The sequence below is a fragment of the Poecile atricapillus genome, chromosome 2 (genome assembly GCF_030490865.1).
Source record: "Poecile atricapillus isolate bPoeAtr1 chromosome 2, bPoeAtr1.hap1, whole genome shotgun sequence".
NCBI classification, from domain to species: Eukaryota; Metazoa; Chordata; class Aves; order Passeriformes; family Paridae; genus Poecile; species Poecile atricapillus.
In genome coordinates, this window is record NC_081250.1 from 33,465,931 (window position 1) to 33,490,231 (window position 24,301).

Genomic DNA, 24,301 nt, shown 5'->3' on the forward strand with positions numbered 1-24,301 from the left:
AGTTGTGCTTTGTTTTGCAGAGTGAATATCCAGACTAGCTCTTGTGGGATTTACTGAGGTTTACTTGCGTGTTTCTGATCTGACTTTCATAGGCAGTTTGCACCTGACAGCATTTTCCTTTTCTCCTAGTCTTTAGCTGCGACAACACTTCAGGGCATGCAGCAGTGGAGCTGAAAGTTTGGTAGTACCTTCATCAGCAGGACCAGGGAAGAGTTGCTCTGTGCCTTATTCTTGCTGCCTCTTGGCGCAGTCCTAGTCATCAGTTTGGGTAATACCACACCCTTTTGAAGTTTAAGTGGAAAACTTCCATGTCCCAAAATGCCTGTCAGGGACTCCTATGAAAGCGTTCTGGGCTCTGATTTGAAATAAATGATAGATGGTTTAAGCTAGAAAAACTAATAAATTATGCCAAGCAAAATTGAAATAGTTGTCCCAAAAAGCCTGCAATTGTTCCAGTCTGATGCAAGTAAAAATGGTGCTTTTCTTCCTTGTAGAGTGCTGTAGCATATTTTAACTTGTTAGGAGAATTGGATACGATTCCCAAGTCTCCAGATGGCACCTGCCAGATGGAAGCTCATATTGTCTTAAGATGCTGGCGTTGATGGCATGGTGTTTGAGAATGCAATAACCTTTTGTGATGGATTTTCTTACTAGATAAAGTCATGGTCAAGTACTTGCATGCATTGTAGTGTCTGCCAAAATATTTTAATCTGGTGAAAAGGTCACCCTTCTGGGGATGGAATGGGATGGCAGAGTTTGGTTTCTCTTTTTTCCTTGACTGAATGTACAAACCCCTCAAGTTTGCTTAGACCAGAAGAGGCATCATTGGCTTCTATATACAATTTCTTCTTCCCAGGAGTTCTCCTTGCCTGAGTTTCTATAAGCACAATCAACAATCAGGAAGTTCTGTCTTTATAAAGAAAAGGCATATTAAAGAAACTTAAGTAATTTAGGTTGGAAAATACCTTTAAGGTCATTGAGTCAAAACATTAACCCAGCACTGCCAAGTCCATTGCTAAACCATGTCCCTAAGTGTGACATACACACGTCTTTTAAATACCTCTCGGTATCTTTTAAATACATTTAGGGATGATGAATCTACTACTTCGCATTGGCAGCCTGTTCCAATGACAAACCTTTCAGCAAAAAAAATTTCCTAATATTCAATCTAAACCTTCTCTAGTGCAATTTGAGGCCATTTCCCCTCATCCTGTAGCTTGTTTGGGAAAAGAGGCTGACCTCAACCTGCCTTGCTGGCAGCTGTAGAAAGTGACAAAACCCCCCCTCTGAGCCTCCTCCAGGCTAAGCAACCCCAGCTCCCACAGACACTCTGCATGGGACTCACTCTCCAGGCCCTTCCCCAGCTCCATTGCCCTTTTCTGTACTTGCTCCAGCACCTCAATGACTTTCTTGGCACGAGGGACCCAAAACTAGACACGAGATTCAACATGTGACCTCACCAGTGCCCAGTACAGAGTGACAGTCACTGCCCTGGTCCTGCTGGCCACGCTATCCTTGATCCAAGCCAGGCTGCCATTTGCCTTCTTGACCACTGGGGTACACACTGTGCCCATGTTCACCTGCTGTCAACCAGCACCCTCAGGTCCTTTTCTGCTGGGCCACTTTCCAGCCACTCTGCCCCAACCTGTAGTCCTGCATGGGATTGTTGTGACACAAATGCAGGACCCAACATTTTGCTTTGAACCTCAGACCACTGGCCTTGGGCCATCAATCTAGCCTGTCCAAATTCCCCTGCAGAGCTTTCCTGCCCTCCTGCAGATCAACACTCCTGCTCACCTTAGTGTTTTCCATGAACTGATTGAGGGTGCACTCGATCCCCTCACCTGCACCATCAGTAGTGATACGGAAGAGGACTGGTCCCAGTGCTGAGCCCTCTGGAAGCTCTTGTGACTGACCAACAACTGGATGTAGCACCATTCATCACCACTCTCTGGGATCAGCCATCTAACCAGTGTTTTACCCAGTGAACAGTGCCTGTCCAAGCCACGAGCACCTGGTTACTCCAGAATGCTGTAAGAAGGGTGTCAAAGACTTTCCTGAAGGGCAGATGACAAAATCCAGTTCTTCCTTCTTCACTAAGTGGGTTACAAGGTCACAAGAGATCAGGCTGGTCAACCCATGTTGGTTGGGCCTAATCCCCTGGTTAGCCTGCACCTGCTGGCACTCAAGATGAGCTGCTCACTAACTTTCCCCAGCACCAAGGTTAGACTGACAGTCCTGTAGTTCCCCAAATCCTTCCAGCCCCTCATACAGATGTGTCACATTTGCTGACTTCCAGTCAACTCAGACCTCCCTGGTCAGCAAGAGCTGCTGATAAATGATGGATAGTGGCTTGCTGGGCATTTTCATCAGCTCCCTCTGTACACTTGGATGGATCTCATCCAGCCCCAGAAACTTGTGTTTGTCTAAGTGGTGTAGCAGGTTGATGACCATTTCCCTTTGAATTATGGAAGCTTCATTCTGCTACCTGTCCCTGTCTTCCAGCTCAAGAGGCCAGATACTCCAAGAAAAACTGAACTTACTGTTAAAGACTGCAGCAAAGAAGGCATTAAGTATGTCAGACTGAGCTCTAGCCCAAGCTATCTGGTTTTCCCCACTGGTTCATATTTTGCATATAGGGACAGCCTGCTCCTCTGCGTTTAAGATTCCCCTGTTGAAGAATGACCAGCCTTCCTGAATCCCTTTGCCCCTCAGGACTGCCTCCTGGGACAGTGTTAATCAGGCTCTTAAACAGACCAAACTCTGCCCTCCAGAAGTCCAGGTCAGTTCTGCTGACCCTCTATCTTACTTCTCTGGGAATTAATCTATTAGTGATCACTGTATCACAGGATAGGATGCGGAGACTGAATGCAATGTAGTATCACACAATTGTAAGTGGAGCACCATCACCCATCCAGAGCAAAGATCAATTATGTCTCTTTGGATGGAAAATGAGCATATTAGCTTATTCTCAGCTTGAAAGTATTTTAAATTCCAGAACTGAGGATTTTTTTTTCACACATTTAAAGGCACATGTCTGTCCTAAGAAATCACAATGAAAGGAATATGGTGGCAAATTTTTTTCTTCTCAATAATTTCTAGATTAAATTATTTCAATCAGGAGTAGTCTTTTTCTTTTTTTAAGGAAGTCACTATTTCTTATTATATTCTTCTAGAGCCTACCTTTCCCCTTTCGTGTCCATCTCTGCCCTGTGTGTCCAGCACACGTCCTGTGTGCTGGATGGGCCTGGGATGTGCAAAGCAGAGAGATGCTGTCCTGGATGGACCACTCACTTCTACATCAGAGTTTGTCATGCATAATGCTGGGCTTAACACTTCAGAACTATTCTGTTTTATTCATAGAATCATAGAATGGCCTGGGTTGGAAACCTTAAACATCACCTAGTTTCAATTCCCCCACTGTAGACAGGGGAATTTGTCTTCCATTTAATAGACCAAGTAGCTCAGAGCTCCATCCAGCATGGCCTTAAATACCTCCAGGGATCGAGCGTCCATAGCTTCTTGGAGCACTCTATTCCAATGTCTCACCACCCTCACAGTAAAGACTTTTTTCTGTTCTATTCTCTTCCTTGAACTCACAATTAGTTGAATAAAAATGACACCATTATTTGCATGAAATGCCAGGGGTTTGTCAGCTACAAAAACCACTTTCAAGAAGACAAATCAAAAAGGTTGCAAGTGGAAACAGGGTTTTATTTTTCTGAATCTGTTTCAGAGTTGATGCTCACAAGTATTAAAAACAATGTGCATGTGTGGTCAGAAGGCTTGTAGCATTTCAGAAATCTCTTGCATTTGTTGCAGGGAGTGTTTATAAATTTGCTGGTGTTAATTAAAATTAATGTGTCTACTTGTTGCATTACTACTTGAATGCAACACTTCACTGATTGCTGCTCAATTCCATATTGTTGACAGATCAATAAAGCATTTTGATCCCAACTTGGTTTAAAGCTCTGTGGACTGAGCAGGTTTTCCCTGCAAAATTCAGGAAAAACATGAGTTTAAAAACCTCAGCTAAGGATCATTTATGGTACTGTATAAATACATCTCTATTATTTAGAGACTGATAAATCACTCTGGCAATGTTGTTCACATCCTTGAAATGCAGAATGACTGTTGATCTCTCCCCCAGTAACATTTATTTCTTGAGTGGTCTTCAGAGGAAAAGGGAGAGTCACTGTGTTTGTTGTTGGAGATGTTGCTGTAGGCTGCAGAACGCAGCCCCAGCTGGGCTTCTACCTGAAACGAGAAAAATTTTGTGCTTGTTTGAATAAACTATTCTTTTAGGCACAACACCATTATTCACATTCAAAACAACAGTAAAAAATGCTACTGTCTCTGCCCACTCCTGGAACAAAATAAGCAAAATCACCTCTCAGAAACCACCAGGACAAAAATACATACGCACAACTACACACATCTCTATATATCTGTATAGATATATCTATATCTATATAGATATATATCTATATCTATACCTATATCTATATCTATATCTACCTATGTACCTATAACTGTATTTATATTTATTTATAGACATATAGATTTATACACATCTATACATATAGGTAGATAGAGATATAGACACACACACATATATATGTGTATATATATATATATACATAAATATATATGTATATACATGTATCTATACCCATCTTCTGGGTAAGTGCAAATAAACCCTGATATTAAAGCAGTACTGATAAGTCCAGCTGAGGGTGTGTGCTGAGGACACCAGTTCAACACACCAGCACTGCAGCCAAGGCAGAGGGAGACAAGCTGGATGGAACTGCAGCAGCAATGCTATTGCAAGAAGGGAACAGAATTAAAAGCAGGAAACAGGAGAAGCCGTGAAAGGACATGTTGCTGATTCATGCTATATCCTGAGTTGGCTCTCAGGGAAGAGGCATGACCTTCTCCATAATTTTTGCAGGTACTGAATCAGTTTTGCACATAGAGTTGCACACCAGTTCTACATTGCCGGAGGAAAGGAGATCCTACAGAAGACTGGGTGAGGTCTAATGATACTACCAGACCCACTGTAATTCAAGACTTTGTGTTCAGTGGATTGTTTACCATCATTTGAAATTATTGACCTGAAACCAAAAAATCCTGCAAAAAAACATGTCTTAATGTTTCAGAAAAGCTTGCATTGCTGAAATCATAGATGCATAAAGGAATCTTCTTTGCATAACAAAGAAATGGTAGTTTTATTAATGAATTTATAATCATGTGAACAGAGTTGCAGTTTGGGTTAATTTTCATTTATTTGATTAATTAAAAAACAAAAAAAGAGAAAAAATAACTGAGACATACACCTGTAAAACTAGAAAGGAGAAATTTTTCACCAGGGCAATGAAGGCAATCACCTTATCTGCTGAATCTTTAAGCTTGATACTCCAACAGTTGTACTAAACCATATATCCTGTGAAGGCAGTAAAATCAGAGATTCAAGGGAGAAACAGCATCTCACATTGCTGTCACATTCTGCAGTTGTTGCAGGAACATCACTGTCTGTTACTGAGCAGCATTTCTGATTACTCTATGATTCCATCTACTGCAGCTGATAATTTGCAGTTTTGGATGATGTTGCTAAATATTTCTTGATTTTGACAAGTCACAGCATGGTCAGTTTTCTGGTGAATGCATTTCTCTGAATTCAGGATTTTATATTTGGCAACTCCGCCATTTCTCTCACTGCAGTGTAAAATCCAGCAAAGAAATAGGTCAGTGCAACTCTCTGGATGAGGAAATTTAAGGCAAGAGATACTACAGAGATACATCTGAAATGTATGTAAAGGTGAATAAAGAGTACTTGCTTCCTTAAGGAATTAGGAATTACAAATTTTGATTTTCAATATAATTCTCAGTGATGTCAGCCCTAACAGACTAAGTTGCAAATTTTCAAGGATGCCATAAATCATCTTAGAAAGTCAGATCTTATTTTCCTTTAATGACAACCAAAAGCTAGTTTAAACTAGGTAACTACAGTTAAACACAAATAAAACAGGAAAATACTGAGAAATACAAAAAAGCAGTTCTCAGCTACAGAGAACAATAACACTTACTACCACAATATTGATTTGTATTGTCTTTTGCAGTCCCATAGGCAATAACAATTTCTCCTTAGTGTGTACATGCTGTGGTCAGCAAGCTAAAAATACCTCACATTTTTGTGGGCAATCTGTTTCAAAAGAAGCCAAGAGAACATCACCAGTCAAGATAAATACAGTTATGGAGGCTACTATATAGTAGCCAATATGTTCACACAGGTTGGACAACAGAAGGCTGCTAAATGCATTTTATTCTTCCACTCTGCAATTCAAAGGCTGCTTGAACTTCTTTATTGCACCTTTTAAATTACCAATCAAAAGGCAGGCAATGAATTGTGCCTTTGGTTTTCCCAGAACCACCAAATGCTCTTTGTACTAAATGTATTGGGAAGGTGAAGAACTGAAAACCTATTTACTCCTTCCATCACCAAGCACCACAAGAAGCCTGGATAGAACACAACATTTCTGTTGAACAAAAGCCAGGTGAAACAGTGTGCAGTCAGCATGCACACTGAGTCACCTGAGAAATGCTTGTGTCCTGACAGTGTTAATAACCACTGTATCGATCCAGGTGGAGGTGCTTAAATCTTTTGCTTTTACAGAATAATAGTATTTCTCCTGGTAGTTCTTAGATAAATAGCAGAATTTGTGTGCTTCCCATTGAAATTCTGCTGTTTCTCTAAACTGTCACAGATGTACAGGTGGCATGTCTAAGTATTCTGCACATCACTGCTTAGAAAATGTATGCTGTTTAAAAATTTAGAAAAGGACCTAGTTAAATCTATCTTTTTTTGAATGGGTTGTTGACTTACAGCTGATTTTACTCCTTCAGGGACAACAGAGAACATAATTGCTAGGTTTAAGCATTTAAACATGTGGTTAGATATAAGACACAATTTAAATATCTCAGGTGCTGCTGCTTTTATTTCAACTTCTGTGGCTAAATCACCAGACTGCCATGGGCAGCGGTGCTGGTGATTCAGTAGATGGCACTCCAGCCTGGGATTCACGTTGTTGCCTGCACCCAGCCCGGGCAGTCCCCAGCAGGTGGAGTGGCTGTGCCCGCTCTGCCCGGGCGGGCACCTGCGAGGAGATGATGGGGAGCCACAGGGGACCTCTGAGAACACCTGGTTGTGCATGGTGTGAGCGGCATCGTGGTCTTGCAGGGAGTCAGTCATCCTTGCACCATCCTGCTGTTGACTCTTCCATGAGTTTCATGGCTAAAGGGACCCCAAGCTGCTGCTTTTTGACAGCAGATTGCTGCAGTCTGTTCCTCCCCTTTCAGAAAGGTGCTGTGGGGGGTGATGTTTGGGTTTCCCCACATAATTACAAACAATTCATAGCCTGTGTGCTATTCTGCAATGAAATACCTTCTGTCTGCCCTATGCAATGTGTTTTACAACCTATCAGAATACTATGGATTGAGGTCAAACTAACAATGTACCCCTTTTTCCATGTTCAGAGCTCCAGAGTAAATTTGCTGCTAACGTTCTGGGTGCCGTTTTCAAAACACTGTGCACCATTTTTCTGACAGACATAAATACTGAACTCTTCTTCAGCTATACTGGCCCTTATCTCAGTGGATGACTTCAAAGCATTGGAAGATGGGGCTTTGAGCAACCTGGTCTAATGTAAAGTGTCCCTGCCCATGGCAAGGGGGTTGAATTAGGTGATCCTTAAGGTCCCTTCCAGACCAAAACATTCTGTGATTCTATAATTCTATGCCCCTGTGATGTAACATATGGAGAAGAGGGACCATGAAAGCAGCTGCTTCTGTATGGCCATCTCCTTTTGAAAGTCCACTCAGGATGTGCTACTCCTGAGAATGGAGTGGCAAGCAGTGGCCAAAGAATTTCAGAGATGAATGGTGACTTCGCTCAAGATGGTTCCAAATATTGACATGTTGTCCAGGAATCTAATTATGCTCATTGCTTTCTAGTGACTGATCTATTTGCTGCCAGTAGATCAGCAGTCAGAGCTCCTGTCATGAAGATTAGTGCCTCCATTAAGAGGATGTTGTGATCATTTAGAGGGAAGTAAGTGAACCAGGGGAATAAAGATAGTAACCTAAGTCTTCGACATTAACCGCTTAAGTATGGATCAAGGCTTGAATAATGAGATTTTGATTTTCTTTATCTCATGGCAGATATGCAAGATCCATGCTGAAGTTTGCAAATGCATTTTTAGGGTGAATGACAACAAAATATTAAACTTAAATTCAATAGATATGTAAAATGACATGGATTAGAACATTAAAATCCCTTACCAAAGATATTGTAAAGGACTATTTTAAACTACCAACAATTCCGATGAATAAGAAATTCTCAAGCTGATTTTGGGGGAGCCATGGTTGTCTTCCTGCTTGTGATTTCATGCCTGCAGGTCACACTGGTGTTGGTGTGATGTCCTAAATATAGGACTTACTATTTGCTTCATTGGCTTACAAATGGCCTTATTGAACATTTGGGCAGGAAGCAGATGTTGTTTAACTTCATCCAGGACAGGTGTGGAGTGGCAGGAGAGAGCAGATATTGAGGACTGCAGACCAGCTGTAGACAGCGATGTGCAGTTTGCCTGCTGTGCATATCTGCAAGAGCAACAGAAGAACCAGAGCAAATGGTGATAAACAGAGATTTAGGAAACTTCTCAACAGTTGGAAGTGTTGCCTCTGCAAAATGTGAATATTTCAAATTGGTTAAAAGACTATGCCTTGATAAATCACTGTCTTTCCAAGAAAGCTGTAATGCTAAAACAGCCCTTGAAGCAGCACCTACTGAAACATTCCTGCTCCTTTTTGCAGTAACACCACTCACACCCTACAACATGTAAATACTGGACTAGACTCACAGAGCAGACATGCCAATGCAAGGGTGAGGGTGCAGCAAAGCACTTGAAGAAGAACAGTGAAAATAAATGAGAGCACTTTACCCATATAGATAGAATGATTGAGTATATACTGGGGATATTGTATGAAAACAAAAGACACAGAGTTTTTTGAGGGTTTTTACGCATTTGCGAGAAACCTATAACACCAATGCCATCACAGGCTTGATTCCGAGCGTACCCTTCACTCTTTCCCATGATGAATATAAACTTCTCTCAAAATAAGTAATGCTGCATTTTTAGAAAGAGGAAAATTTATTTGATAGTGCTTTGAAAAATCAAAATTGAAGTTTAAGGCAATACTGAAGCTTGAATTAGCAGAGGACAATGTATGTACCTAAAGACATCAGCACTGAATTAGATTGCAAAGACAAAGATACATGTATATGTTTTTGTATACTTCCTCTTAGTGGATAAGAAAGATACTGGCTCTTAGTGGAGAAATGAGATTCAAACATTTGAACCAAAACTGAGGTTCAAACATCCTTCTCTTGCTTATCACCCTTCATATTCCTTGCCATCTGAAGCTGCTCAATTAGAATGGCTACAGACAGCCCCCTGTGTCTATTTTGAACAAGCACAAAACCAGATCCAACTTCATCTTTTTGTGTCTGACCCAGGCACATGTCATTGTTAAGACAATTTGGCGGGGTCTCACTTGAAATTTGCATGCCTCTTCCCCATACTTAGTGAGAAATTAATTCTGTAGCTGCTAAGGCTGGTCTGAGTGGAGGTCAGTATAACAAGGCCTGGACGTTGCAGATATGAATGAATACATGCTCTGCAAAGGCTACAGGTAAAGAAGAGTTGCTCAGATCTCCCTGTTCCCCAGATATTATACAATGTTTCTGTAATCAGAATATAATCGCTGTAAGGGCAACAGCAAGCCCAACAGGGCTCCGCATTCACATAGGCAAAATGCTTCTATTACTTTGTTTTAATTCGCCTTAGTACAAAATACAAACACAAAATTTAAAAAATAATTAAAATAATTAAAATAAATTTAAAATAATAATACAAAATTTAAAATACAAACATTTTCTGGGAAAATAAATAAATAATTGCAAAAATGCTTCTGGTTTCTTGCTTATCTGTGCTAATGAAGTGAGAGAATTCAGCACAGTACAGCATGGAAATAATTACATGAAATCACAGCAAGTGCATGGTAGAGTCCCACATACCAAACTGAGATGAGACAGGAGGCATTACAAATCTCTCTAGGAATATTGCAATGTCAACAAATCTGAAATTCAGACCAATGCATATTGTAAAAATTTAATGAAGAAATTCTTACCACTCTTCCCACATTATGTTATTATCCAACATTGGTAATTCACAAGGTAATTAAAAACAAACCCAAATGTTTTAAAATTCGGAGTCAGAAAGAGGAAATTAAGCCACAGGTGGAAACTAGAGTCAATCAAATGCCTGAAGCCATGTCTAATTAAGTAACACATTTCAGATAGATCTTGGCATTAGATTTTTTTTGGCCATGTAATATAATTTAAAAACCTCACTAGAGGACATTAAGGACAGACAAAGCAATGATCTATATCACAGGATTTGTCTACACAGGAAAGAGCTAAGGATAACCACTGCAGAGTATCTGTTCTGCAACAGCTTTCCATGGGGACATTTTTTTTTTTTTGCACTAAGTATGCATTTGTGTGGTTTAGCTGACCATGAGAAGTGAGCTGTGTAAAAAGCAAACAGAAACATCCATCATGGAAAGTAAGAGCATCTTCTTTAGGAACTGGTACACCACAGCTTCTGGGCTCTCAGTTCTGCACTTCAGATTGTTTCCCAGTAAGCACCTTACATGGATCAATCCAAAGTGCAGTATTCCTTCACTGTAAATGTACAAAATAAAGGAAATGGAACAATAGACCACATGGATTCACGATGAGGTAATAGTCAGAAGCTGCTTGTGGTGCTGAGCTACTACTGCAATTCACATGTGTAGCCTCACAAAGCCCAGGCTGCCAACTGCAAAGAAGTAATAGTCCAGCACCGCTCATACCCTACAACACGTTTCTTTGGCTGTAAATGGCATTGCAGATGCTTCTTAGACAATCAAGAATCTGTTTCAAATATACTAGTGCATACAGTGTAATTCATATTGTAAGTTCAAATATTACACAGATGTGATGTAGATTTTAGACTGAAAAAGGTAGCAGTTTTTCTTCACTGTAATAACTTTAAGACAATGGATACACTCTTCTGAAAGCAACAGAATATGTGGAAAACAGGGAGGGCAAAACCTTCTGATGTGGCTGTGCCAGGGAACATGAGGCATCTGATGCATCTGACTCACTATTAAAAGAACTAGGAAAAACATCCTAAAATACCAGAGGTGATTCTGAACAACTGATATTTTTGCTTGCCCATCTCCTATGCCAAGCAAACCAGTTGGCTCAGTAAATTTCAACCACATGTACTTGTAAAATTTATTTGCAGCAATGATTGATATAACTAAAAGTGACAGCCATTGACATGTTAAATGCTGTAGGCAGAGGTTGCCTGTGGGAATCTTATCACCACATGAGAGTAGTCTCAGTCCAATAATGCAGGTTTGCCTAAAATGATAAAGCCTTGTCAAAGAGTTCCCTAAACTGGCATTTGGAGGGTATATGCTTATGCCTGGGCTGAGGAAGAGACTAAGATACACTGAGGTAGTGTAGCTTTAAACCAACTTAATGCATTAATACTAGTAATTGTGCCAGTATATTTATTCTGGCAAAAAAAATGCCACCCTAAATGGCTCCTACACCAGCACAAACCCTGCATGTAACCAGGCTACACGGCCAAGGCAGGAGTAATGGCAGGAGGAGTTCACCACGGGAACAATCATTCCTCAGCCTGGTGAGATCCATCCACAGGCACCATCTCAGAGCACTGGGAAAGCAAGGTGACAGCCTTTAGCTTAAACCTCTCTTGTTTCCTGCTAAGTAAGATTGTGTGAAGTGGCATTTACATGAACCAACAGCAGAGTCACTGAAACTCAGCTGGTGCATAGTAACTTGTTCAGCTGCCACATCTTCAGCAGAAGAGTAAGCCCTGAGACTTTGCTGTCAAAGTACCAATGGGTGAGGCTTGTTCTGGCTGGGGCTAGGATGTTAGGATGTAGGATGTTAGGAAGAGGGGGCCATTCCCCAGTACCCTAACCACTTTCAGTAACTCCAGAGCCTTTACCACTTCTGTTTCCAAACCTGCTTCTCCTAATTGCATCTCTGCTATTCTGGATCTTCTAACTCCATTGGTAACCACCTGGCTGCAGCTTGTCTTGAAATATTCACCACTAACTTGACCCCTCCCATCTGTGCTTATCTAAGACAAAAACTATCAAACCAAATACCTTTCAAAATTACTAATTCCTCCCAGCCTCTTTATTGTCACACCTGGTTCCCATTGCTGGTACTCCAACTTCCTTCTGCCTGAGAGGAACAAAAAGTTACCTTATCAAGCCACTGCACAGACACTGTCTAGAAGTCATTTGCAAAAGTCTCATCCACCTCACCAGGTGAGACCTACCTGCCCCTCAGGTTTGAGGTCCCATCAGCACAAGAAGAAAGTTTCCAAGGATTCAAGAGTGTGGTGAGAACTGTGGGGTAATCTGCCAAAGGAAAGGGATGCTCTTTGGAAATACACATCTGCAGCCTGCTTAAAGTATGGCTCCATATGAAGTTTATGAAGAATTGCTAATTTTTTAAGTTTTATTTTCTTTTTTCCAGATCTGGAATGAATGCCACATGAGAGTTTATTACTAGTTTCTTCTTGTCAAAAGAAAAAACAGAAAGGTTTGTACCAACTGAGAGTATTTGGACTGAAAATATCACAAGCCTGCTCTTATTCTATCTCTTTTTATGAATGTATCAGGACAACAGTGGGCAGTAATCCACATAGGCACTGCCTTTCATATGACATGCACATTTTCTGTGCTACCCAAATGGCAGCTCATGGTCAAGTCTCTGGAAACTTAATGAAAAAGCTGCCATTTTATAGCCAGTCTGACCCAGACATCTCCCACTCGAGGTATAGAATTGCCATCGGCTGCTGTTCTGGACTCTGGGGGCACAGGTGTTTTGGGAGGATCAATTAAATCCTGGGCAATGTGAATTGTCTGAAGGAGAGGTTTGTATCTGCCTTGACTACAAACATCTAATTATGTTGTATAAGCAGGGAAAATAGGGCAGCCAGCTGCTTAGCTTTTGTGCCTTCCATCCCAGTAGAAAGGGACAAAAAGAGAAAGGGAAGATAGGAAAATGGAAAAAAACCCACTTATCTGGAGACCCTTTCTGGCCTCACATTCTGCAAGAAACCAGCACACAACCAACAAGAAACTGCAGATTGAAAACCAGTGTATGAGGCTCTTCCAGTTAACCACTGCTTTACACTATTATAACCTTCTCTGAAATAGTCATAAATATCAAGCCAAATTTTAGGCCTGTATGTTTTGTTACCTTAGAATTTGCCCTGGACGTTGATTTTAATTGGTCAGTCTGGTGTATTCATGCAAATAAACAGTGGCTGTATCCTATTTTATTAAACCTGACTTTGAAAAACAAAACTAAGCAAAATAAAAATTGAGTAGAAAGAAAGGGAGGAAACAATAAAAACCTTAAAAAGTAAAAAGCAAATTTAGGGGAGAAAAAGGAAAAGAAAGTCTGTATTCCTTTGCTTCAACCAAACATGTAAAGGAGGAGATCCTTTAAAAACATTCATGTTTCTTTCATCCTTGTTTATTTTTTTCTTGAAGAGTACCATGCAAGTCCAGCAGGTTGACTAGACAATGCTATGCAAAACCAAGTGTGTGGCAACGAACCATAGCTCTTTCTGATGGCTTTCAGTTTTTAATAAGGCTCTTGGCTTCAGCTCAAGCTGAAAAGATGGCAAAGGAATTTCATTAATAATCCTTTTCTTGGCAGTTGCTAGTTTTCATCTTCTTCACACTAAAAAAATAAAGGCTTTCCATTTGTCCTTGTCTTCAGATCAAATATAATACAGAAAACTGGAATTACTTATTGGTAAAAAAGAAAAACAAAATAAACAGTCCTTTTTCATGTTACATGCAAATCCAAATAATCCTCTCCCTCCCACAGTCTGACCCAATTTTGCTTGAGCAGACTTCGCGCTTCTAAGCCCGGCACTTTTGAGACTGCAGTTTAGCAGATGCTACTGAATGTGAGAACACAGCACTTGCAAAATCAACTCTAAAGCTACCACACTCATTGCACTAAAATGTCCATGGTCCTGGCAACTTGCTTGTTCTAACCAAAAGTCCTCCCTTGGACTAGCCATGGTCACCTAAAGGGACAAGCTAAAGCCAAGAGTTTCATTCCTTCAGCAGTTTTAGATAGGAGAATATTTGCCCAAGCTGCTTACTGCCATACATACTTGGAAAATGGATACAAATTAGTAGCAAGACACTGCAAAATGTGTTGATTTCATGCTTTATTGCAAATAAGCTACAAAGAAATCCCTCCTTGCCAAACATGGCACTGTAATTGAGGGACAATTGTAGTTTTTCACCACAGAACACAAACTAGCAAGAAGAAACATTTTTAGAGTGCCTTCTTTTGCTCATCTTGCACTTTTCTTAATCCTTACACCTTCCACAAGATGAAAACACTGAGCATCTTCAGCAAGCATTTTTCAGAACTGCAATCATTGACTACTTCTCTCATGTTTTATTAATGCTTTCTAAGAGTAATGCCTAAAAATCCCACTGCAGCCTAAAGCTGCATGATTTCCTCCTCTTCAGCCATGAAAAGGAAATTATGGGAAAGTCTTGAAAATAATGATTTGTGTTCATAATATCCCACATTTCTTTGTTTTTAACTCTATTTATTTAGTAAGTTATTTATTTAATAACTCTAGTTATTTAGTTTGAAGCAGTGTATTTTGCAAACTTAAGAATCTTCCTTTTTGTCTGGAATTTTTCATTATATGATCAAGCAGTCAGGATCTGGTCCTGTAAGTTCCTGGATGCAGAAATTATTCAACTCCAATGAAATAATTGAGGGATTATAAACATGAGGTAACAAAACCAGGATTGTAATCACTCTATGACTTAGGCTAGGTTTATGTTAACAAGCAGCAAGATTCCAACAGGAAAAACTCTGCAGTGCAAGCCAGCTTATGTGAACGATGAAACCTTCTCCCTCTCTGTGCTCTGGAAGATTTGTTCCAGACTGGCTCCATCAGTGGTTGGAATGCAGCTTTTTGTTATGTTTCAGGTGGAACATTTCTTATTGTGTCTTTTGGGGCTGCTTCACAAAATGAACCAAAGAGCAGTAAAGGAGGGCAACCAGAGATTTGCTTCAAAAAATACATACCTCACCTAAAACAAAATGTCAGTGTAGATGAATGCACACTTAAGTTTACCCTTATGAAAAAATGGATGGTCATATCTGTGGCATATTTAATCTGAAATAAATAAAACTGATGGAAAGATAGCAGAATTTTTATTCTGTTATTCTTTTTTCTGTAGAAATTTTAAGAAAGAGCTGTTGTGTGTTGCCCTGAAAATTAAAGCATTCTGATAAAGTTTTCATAGTTTTAGTTACTTCCCTATGAAACTCCTGTAAATATAAGTTGTTTATTACATTCCTTCCTTTTGATGGACGTTTCACATGACCAGTGTGCTTGGGAAGGTGGTAACTTAATTATCCAATCCCTGGTCATTGTCCAAATACTGGAGTCAGAGAATAAAGTGATGGGTTTTTGTTCTGACACTGAGAGTGGTCGTGTGAATCATTACATGTCCTTTAGCGACAGTTGTGGAATAAACTTTCCTCTTCTTTTTGTTGTTGAGACATGGAAAAAATACTTTACATAGATTTGATAACTCCCTGAAGCAGAATTAGTTTATTGTCACTCTATTAGGAACGGCTGGAAGAACGACACAGACTCTCTTCGGAGTCAATCAGGAGAATTTCTCTCAGTTTATTGCTTCAGATATTTTTTATAGACCGATACGTGAAAAGTACAGAAAAGAAACTCTTATTGGTTAGTAAACTAACACATCACCATCATTGGTCAGTGGGGTTCACCACCCCTCAACCTTCTCTTGCAAGAAAACAAGGAACAGACAAACAGCACTTGCAAGGCTGTTTTCTGTCTCTGAGGATTGTTTTAATTCCTCCCCATGATTTCCCAGGCCACTTTCTCAGGCAAGACTGAGAAAGCTATGTGGCCTGTAATTTCCACAGGCACTGTGCCCTCTATTTCAGAGTTAGCATCCATAGTTTATCATAGCATTGAGAGGCAAGTTTTTGGCATAGGGAAAGAAGTCCCCTGAGACCAACAGGTCAGCCAATGCCAGCAGCAGGCCCCATTTCCCATTCCAGCACAATAGCTGCACCCTGAGAAACACTTGGACATCGTGTCAGGACACTATGCCACTGGCAGAAGAAAAATGGACAAAAATACCATGATGACTTCACAGAAAATGCACAGGAATTTCCTTGATGCAAATTTTCAACAGAACTAAATTGGCAACACCAGCTTTCTAAAACTCCCCCTTGCCCTGATTTCTATATTTTTCCTCAGGAAATCAATCTCCTTTTTCCAGTTATTTTGTCTTTTCCTCCTTCATCTTTCCTGTTTATTTTTTTCCCTAGGATAGTTTCTATTTATTTATCAGCTGTAATAATCTTGAAGTTTGCTGTTGAGCTGAAAGCTGTTTCCACTTCAGTAGGTCTGATGGTAGATGCTCTGAGCAGTAACCAACTGGTCTCTGAATCTTTCACCACACAGCTTTATAGAGATCAAGGCAAACTGAGAGCCTGTTTTACTGGAAAAAGCAAGGAGGAAAAGCAGTTGGACAATACAGCCCTCATCATCCATGAATACATGGAGAGAAGAACATAATATAAGAAACATCATGAAGGTGATTTAGATTAGGAAAATTTTGTCCATGCTAACAAAAGCTGGGTACATTGATGTCTTAGGTTGCAATGCAAGATTTAACCAAAAGTGTGTATTCTATTACCATCTGTTAAAATCAGCTGGGCAGCGTTCTTTATTTCTTCTATGATCCATCCCTCATAGCTGGAAGATATCATCTGTTAATGGGCAAGCTGTTAAAATCAAGTGTAGCAGTGTTCTTTATCTCTTCCCCAACCCACCCTCCCTCCAAGGGAAAATCTTCTGTTAATGGGCCATTGAGTCTCACTGCATGGCTGATAAAATTACATCATCCCACTGGGAGATGCTCCACCCAGCATTCTTACCTGGATATAGTCTGAGATTTGGAACACCACAGTCAGCCTTTTCCCACTGGATTCCCAGAGGAAGAGCAGACCATTCTACATCACCACTGGACCTTCAGAGGAAAACTACAGCCTTCCACAGGATCACTGTTTTGTGAATTCATGTTGTAAATATTGTCTTTTCACAATTATTCTGATAAATATATATATTATATGCTTTCACTATATTCTTTTCTCTCTTAGCAAGTTATAGGCTTAGATAGGAATTCTGAATGGTAAGGATATGTTTCATCTGGACAAGGCAAGATAAACAAGCAAGACAATGGGAGGATCAAGCTGTGGAAAACAGGCTATTATCAACAGCAGGAAATGGAGAGCAAATGGTTATCAAGAAGCCGGTACCAGGACGCTGGCAGGGGGGAAGACAGGAAGACCAGCTACCCTCAAAGGAAGGATGAGGGGCTTGTACTCTTATCGATCAGTGACCATTTCCAGAGGAAAGGAAACCAAACTCCAAAATAATGATGATCAGCAAAAATAGTGCTGACCAGCAGAAAATTAAGTTGTGCAAAAGCATGATCTAAGAAGGCAGAACCAGGGAGGGGACACGCTTTGAATATGCATTAACCCCTCACAGCAGGGGGGGATAAAAAGTGTATCCCTGAGATACCAGGTGTGCTCTTGGCAGCGCGCCAAGGCACCCGGCCGTAACTCTTTGCTTTACTTTATGTCTCTTATTGTCTTTATTAAACTGTTTTAAAATTTTACAGGAGTGAACTTTGTTTTTCACAACTGCTTCAACAGTGACTGCAGCCACCACTTAACTGGACTGCTAGCAGCACCCTGACCAGCAGGGTGTCAGGTTGTATTCTGACTCTGTCAGTGGTTTTTGTACTACTGCATTTTAATTTTCCTATTAAGTTCTGGTTTTTTTATTTATACAAATAAGTAAAGAACTGTTATTCTTACTCCCATATCTTTGCCCGAGAGCCCCTTAATTTCAAAATTAGAACAATTCAGAGGGAAGTGGTTTACATTTTCCATTTCAAGGGAGGCTCCTGCCTTCCTCAGCAGACACCTGTCTTTTCAAACCAAGACAATTGAGCAAATGAGGTAATGGAATGAGAAGGCCTCCCCTGTAAGGAGATTCATCGAGAAGGGCTTGGACAGATCTTGCACTTCAGAACCAGAAAATGTGAATATTATGATGGTTGGCATCTGGTCCTCCTGATGAAAGCTTTCCTATAAAAATAGGAAGAAAATTCTGTATGTACATCATTCACATCTTCATTCTGCTGCTTTTCACAGTCATCTTAGTAAGGTCTTTAATTTTCCATTATTTTCTGGAATATATCTGTGCACCATAGCCCTGTAAAAAGTGATTCAGTACAGCACTGAAGTGGGACAGAACAAAAAAAAGTTTGGAAAATGAATGAAGGATTGAAATCCTACAAATAAGCAGTTTGGAAGTTTGAACAGGCCTTCTCCAAAAGAAAAAAAAAAAAAATCCCTGTCATAATGTGATGGATTAGCATTTAAGAAACAAAGAGAAACACCTTAGGAAGTTTAGGCTGCTGGAGGCTGATGGGAGTTTTTCTCCTGGCCAACAACTGGCCATTTCTAAGAATTGGCAGTAGTTTTGACCATTGAAAAGTGAGATCAACCTGTGAACACCACCTTAAGACCTAAGCCCAGGAATTTGTCTCTTTGTTTCCTGTCTGTGAAAGGTAACAGAGCTCCTGCTGGCCTCCCATTCCCTGGCCCAGGCCATGTTGCTGGGCCTGCGGGGCTTGCCCCGGGCTCTGGCCGGGCTCTGCTGCAGCTTCCCTGGAAACCTCCAGAGTGGCTGAAGCTTTTCCCATGGGGGGTCCCCGGCTCTGAGCTGAGCTGAAACCTGGCACCATAAATACCTGCTGCAGTTTGAGCAAGATTTTAACCCTTTTACTACCCAGATGAAACTTGCAGATTTAATCCTTTTTCTAGGAAGAGGTCAAGAGAGAGTGATCAACAGGTAAAGAGACAATGTAAACTATCAAAGACAGTGAAGAAAGGAATTAAGCTTCAGATGGCGAGAGAAATAAGGAGATGCTTTAATAAGCTGAAATACTCTTTTGTTAAAGCTATGGAGATGGACAATAATGTTCTGAAAAACTCCTTTAATTCATGAGAGAGTACTTCGGGGGGGAATAGAGTATTTCAAAGTGTGGATTGGAGCAAAAGTAATCCATTGATAAAGCTGAGTAAAATGGTGAAGTAGTTATGATCTTATGTGATGCTGAAACAGAAATGGCGAAGTGAGAGTTGTTGAAAATTTGTGGCCCTTAAGAGGCAAAGAGAAAACTTCTGTTTCCAGAGATGCTCACAGAGACAGATGAAGAGAACTTTCACCTTTAGATAACTCATCCTTAAAATGACACCCCTTGACTTCATGGCCCAAAAACACACCTCAGAGTGGTGTGAAATGGGAGGAAAGAACTGATGACAGAGTTTCCAGGTGGCTGGCATCAGAAAAATAAAAAGCCATGAGAAAAATGTTTTTCTTTTGAAAAACTCCATAGATTGGCAGAAAAGAACTTCTTTTTCTCTGCAAAGATTAATGAAAAGACTATAGCAAAGTTAAGACTGTTTTAACCACCAAGGTTTTTTGTCTCTATGTTGTTATGTGAACAAGGGAATGGTTGGGTAAGTGGGGAAAAAGTTTCTGGAGGTTTTATTCTGGTTTCTTATTCTTGTAGTTTTGTTAATAAACTTTCTTTATTCCTTTTAAGTTTTAAGCCTGTTTTGCTCTTCTGCTAATCCATATCTCACAGCAAGAAATGAGTACGTTTTCTAGTGATTTTTTTAGCTAATGCTTTAAAACCATGACACATAATTGTTCTTTATTCCATTAAGAACACTGGCCTGTATAGTCCCCTTTTCCTAAATTTAACTATAGCTAATTATGATTTTTTTTTTGGTGGCAAAATTGTGTGGCTTACAGATAGCACTATTTCACATTTATGCAGAGATAACCAAGGCTTATAAATCTCACTGATATTAATTTTTGAATGCTAGAATATAAGAAAAAATTGATTTCTTAAAATAAGTTTATACTGGCAATCCCACAGAGAGCTATTTAATTACGTTAGTCTCATTCTTTCATTTCAGCCTTTTCCCACTCTGGCCATCCTTTGTGAATCCTTTCTTGAACGGGGGAGTTGCTCAGAGCCACTGCTCAGCACAACATCTGACAGCAGTAGCAAAAAAGGTGATGTTCAGCCTTTAGGTGCTTTCACCATCCTACCACAAAATTTTCCACAACAGGACAAGTGACACTTGGAACCCTGTCTACACCCACATGGGGTCTCTACTGCCAGCAATGGTGAACCACCATCAATAGAGACCTTGTGGAAAATACTGATGCAGATACTTCATATAACATCCCTGAAATTCTCCCTAGTCTTGATCTCCACCTATCTCTGTAGGGTTTTGCTTAAGAGCTCTTATTGGATAAAAGTTCTGGACAAGGCACACAAGACAAATTAATAATTATTTTCTTTGAGAATTTTTATCCTAGAACTTGCTTCATATTTTGATGCATTATAGGAAAAGTTAGTCCACAGTTTACAGAAAATAGCTAAGAAAAGAAAAGATCATAGCTTTTCCAGTATTTAGAAAATAAGTGAATATATATAATGCTACTAAAATAATTTATTTTTTTCAAAATAGAAGTTGCTCAGAGCCCCTGAAGATTCTTATCAGTACTGAGATAAGACAATTCAAGCTCTTCATGAAGCAGAAACCCTTACCCCTTCTTATTGCAACAGAAAATTAACTCTTTTCCTACCACTCTCATCAGTGGATATTTTCCAAGGTGCTTTCATTTATTACTCTTAAACAGATTTCTGCACAAAAGAAAAGCCTCAACAGCAAGAGACAAGCACTGCCACAGATAAATGATTTCCCCCAGTTTGCCAAGCTCTTTTTTAGAAGACTAACTCCAAAACCCAGGAATCCAAGGTGTCAAGAGTTGTAGCATAAACACTATTATGAAGAAAATCTCCAATTGATAGCACACAACATTAATCGTGTATTTCAAATCTCTCTCGGAATTTTATTACACAGTCAGTGAGGAAATAAAATTACTAGAACATTGATTTCCTGAGAAACCAAGTAAAGCCAAAAATAAACCTTCAGGAGATATTTTATTCACCTTTGAAAAACTAGTTAATTTGGTTTATCAATCACCCAACAACAGAATAATTTAGCTTGGAAAATACCACCAAGATAATCAAATTCAACCTTTGACCTATCATCACCTTTTCAACTAGACCATAGCATTAACTCCTGTGTCTACGGTAAAACTCCAGGGATAATTTTAATTTCTTTATTTTTCTCCCCCCGCTTCTTAACTAAAAGGCTTCTAAAATACTCCCAGCAAACCTGTACTTTTTCAGTCTGAGCAAGATGCGTACTTAGGGTGCAATGTCATAAAGCACACGGGGTGTCTACGACTGAGGTGTTACGAGCTGTAAACACCAAAGAGCCCCACTCAATCAAGGTGACTCGATCACGGGATGCAGATGTGATGAGGACGCGGGTCACAGGACGCCTCCATCCCCGCACTGACAAACCCCCTGCTCGAGGAAAGCCGCTCTCTGCCCCTCGGGGCTCCAGGGGCCGGGCGGGGCGGGGAGCGCGGCCCCGCCCGCTCTCGGTGACGCGCCAGCTTCTCCCGGCTCTGGGCAGCGGCGGGAGCGGCGGCGGCGGCGGGTGAGCCTTGTGGGATCGGGATCGGGAGCGGGATCGGGATCGGGGGGTGTCAGACCCGGAGCGGCCGCGGCGGGGCCGGCGGGCGGATTGCCGGGGCTGCGTGTGGGGAGCCGGGAGCTCCGGGCCAGGGGTGCGGGCCGTCCCCCGGGCTGCGGGTGACGGAAGGCGCCGCCGGGCTCGGTGGCACCGGCCGAGGGGCGGCTCGGGAGCCCTGGCCCAGCAGCCAGCCCTGTCGCCCGGCTGCCCTGGCGGCGGCGCTCGGCTCCTCCCGGCCCTTTGGAGTGTGTTTTCCCCCTTTGACAGAGGGCTCCGCCGCGGTTTACGGCGCGGTAAATGACTGCCCTTAGCAATGATTAACGCCGGGCAGAGAGATTTACTACTAATCCCGTTTTGGCCCACTCCTCTTTGTTTTGCTGTAGCAAATCCATCGCCTTTGGCAACTAAAAATCACAAAGATGTCCAAAAGCTCTCTATCTATCTATATATACCTATACCTACATCTATGTATATATATATGTATATATATATATATTACTGTTGTGTATGTACATTATATAACATTCAGTGTACATACACTATACAAATATATAATGTATATCATAGCATGCTTTTTTTGTTAGCTTATTCTATTAGTCAGGAGACTGCCTTATGTTATTCTGAAATTCTGTGTTATCTGAGTTAGGCAGCGTGAGAAATTTTTAGGTATGTTTTAGGTATGTATGAAGACAGCCTATGAAAACACAGCATGCAATTAAAACTAACTGATTTATAAAGCAAAGGAAGTTCCAGTGCCTGAGGGTTGCTGGGTTTGCCTTGGGTTATGTTCTGGAGTTGCCATGGGTCATGCTCTGGAGTTGGGCTCAGAGACACAGGGACAGCTGCCAGTGCTTTTCCTTGAAGCGCCTGTGTTTGCTGCTCATCTCACGCTTTCTGGGGTCACACCCTTAGAGACACAGTCGCCGTCAGATCAGGACAACGGCCTGGGTGTTCTCACAGCCCTTCAAGGGTATGGCAGTTCTGAGTAAATATTGCCTAATTCTGCTAGCAGTATCCAGGGGATTAAACAGACAGAATTGTGGGGCCAGGCTCTTGAGGATCAGGGTCTGGCCCAGCTGGGAGTGTTTGAGGCACCCACCTGGCGCGTGTCCCCATCAGCCGTGACCCAAGGGAAACTGCAGCTGGAGTTTTCATTGCCCACTCTGCTTCTCACATTGATGGAAGTAGCTCAAGTGAAGGGAAAGGTTTTCCTATTTGTGCTAGGGACAACTGAAACTGAAAGTAATGCGAGGCAGGGTTTTCCTGAATTACACAATACTGGACTTCCTTTAGAAAAGTGGAAATACCAATGTTTTCTTTGTGTAAAAGATGCAAATAATTATTATGCCTGACTCAGCTTAGGGTATTATTTATGATGCTTGACTTGAAATCCAGAAATGTCTTGTATAGAAAGTATATTTTGTGTTGAATCTTAAGGAGTATTTGCCTTTTAATGAAGGCAAATAGGAAGACCTTTTAAAGATCTTGCATTGGTACACCATGATTGTGTTCATGGAAATACTTGTACCTTTATTATAGATGATAATGATGATGATTATTATTTTAAATTCTATTAGGAAAATAATGATATGCAATTACTTTTTAAAAAGGAGGGAAATATTTTGAAAATATTACTACTAAGGCTTTATGTTCTTCTACCATTGCAAAACAGCTCTTCCACATGAACTCCTGAAGAACAGCTGTTCTGGAGGTTTGTCAGTCCTGGTGTATCTGCTTGAGCTAATTCTGAGATCTCTGCATGCCCACAGTGATGAGATGCTTTTAGTGTAGGTGCAGCGTGCAGGTCAACACGTGAGCGCTGCCCTGCTATGCCGAGGCTCCTGAGCATCCTGAGATTTCCCTTCCCAAGCACTATGCCATGCTGAGCAAAAGCTACTGAGGATGTGGGTCAAACTGAGCAATTCTCAGGAGTAAGAGAAAGTTTAGCATCGAATCAAACCATCAGTTGGCAAATGTGAAGCGACCTTTTGGTGAATTGCCACCATTGAGCCAGGACTGGTGACATGACTGATGCAAGGCTGTTCAGTGCCACCCCTGAACAGATGAGGAACAGAGGATACTAAGGGTGAAGGCTCTGTTCACAGAAATCTTAGATCCGTTGTGCTGCTGCACATGGATCTCTTGCAGAATAGTTTTTCTGGACATAGGCATGGCAGTCATCAGTTGAACACACCTAGCTAAGCAACCCTAGAGCACCTTTCCTTGATCCTTCACTCTTTTTTTCCCCTGGCAGCTTATTGCCCCTGCCACAGAACAGCATTGCCTTTGACCTGAGCCTGCAGATCAGGCACTTGCTTCATTGTGGTGTTCCCCTTCTGGGGAATG

General features: G+C 41.0%; 1 protein-coding gene across 2 annotated transcripts in view; it reads left to right on the forward strand.

Moving 5' to 3' along the window:
- Positions 1-21,884: 21,884 nt before the first annotated feature.
- The window catches only part of SNX10 (sorting nexin 10), a 35,471-nt gene continuing 33,054 nt past the window's right edge, over positions 21,885-24,301 (forward strand). The window contains exon 1 of one of the 2 annotated variants that reach the window (XM_058830862.1): positions 21,885-21,915. The gene's annotated coding sequence lies outside the window, so the exon portion shown is untranslated. Of the gene's footprint in view, positions 21,920-24,301 lie in introns of both variants that reach the window. The other variant, XM_058830863.1, reaches the window with a different exon arrangement.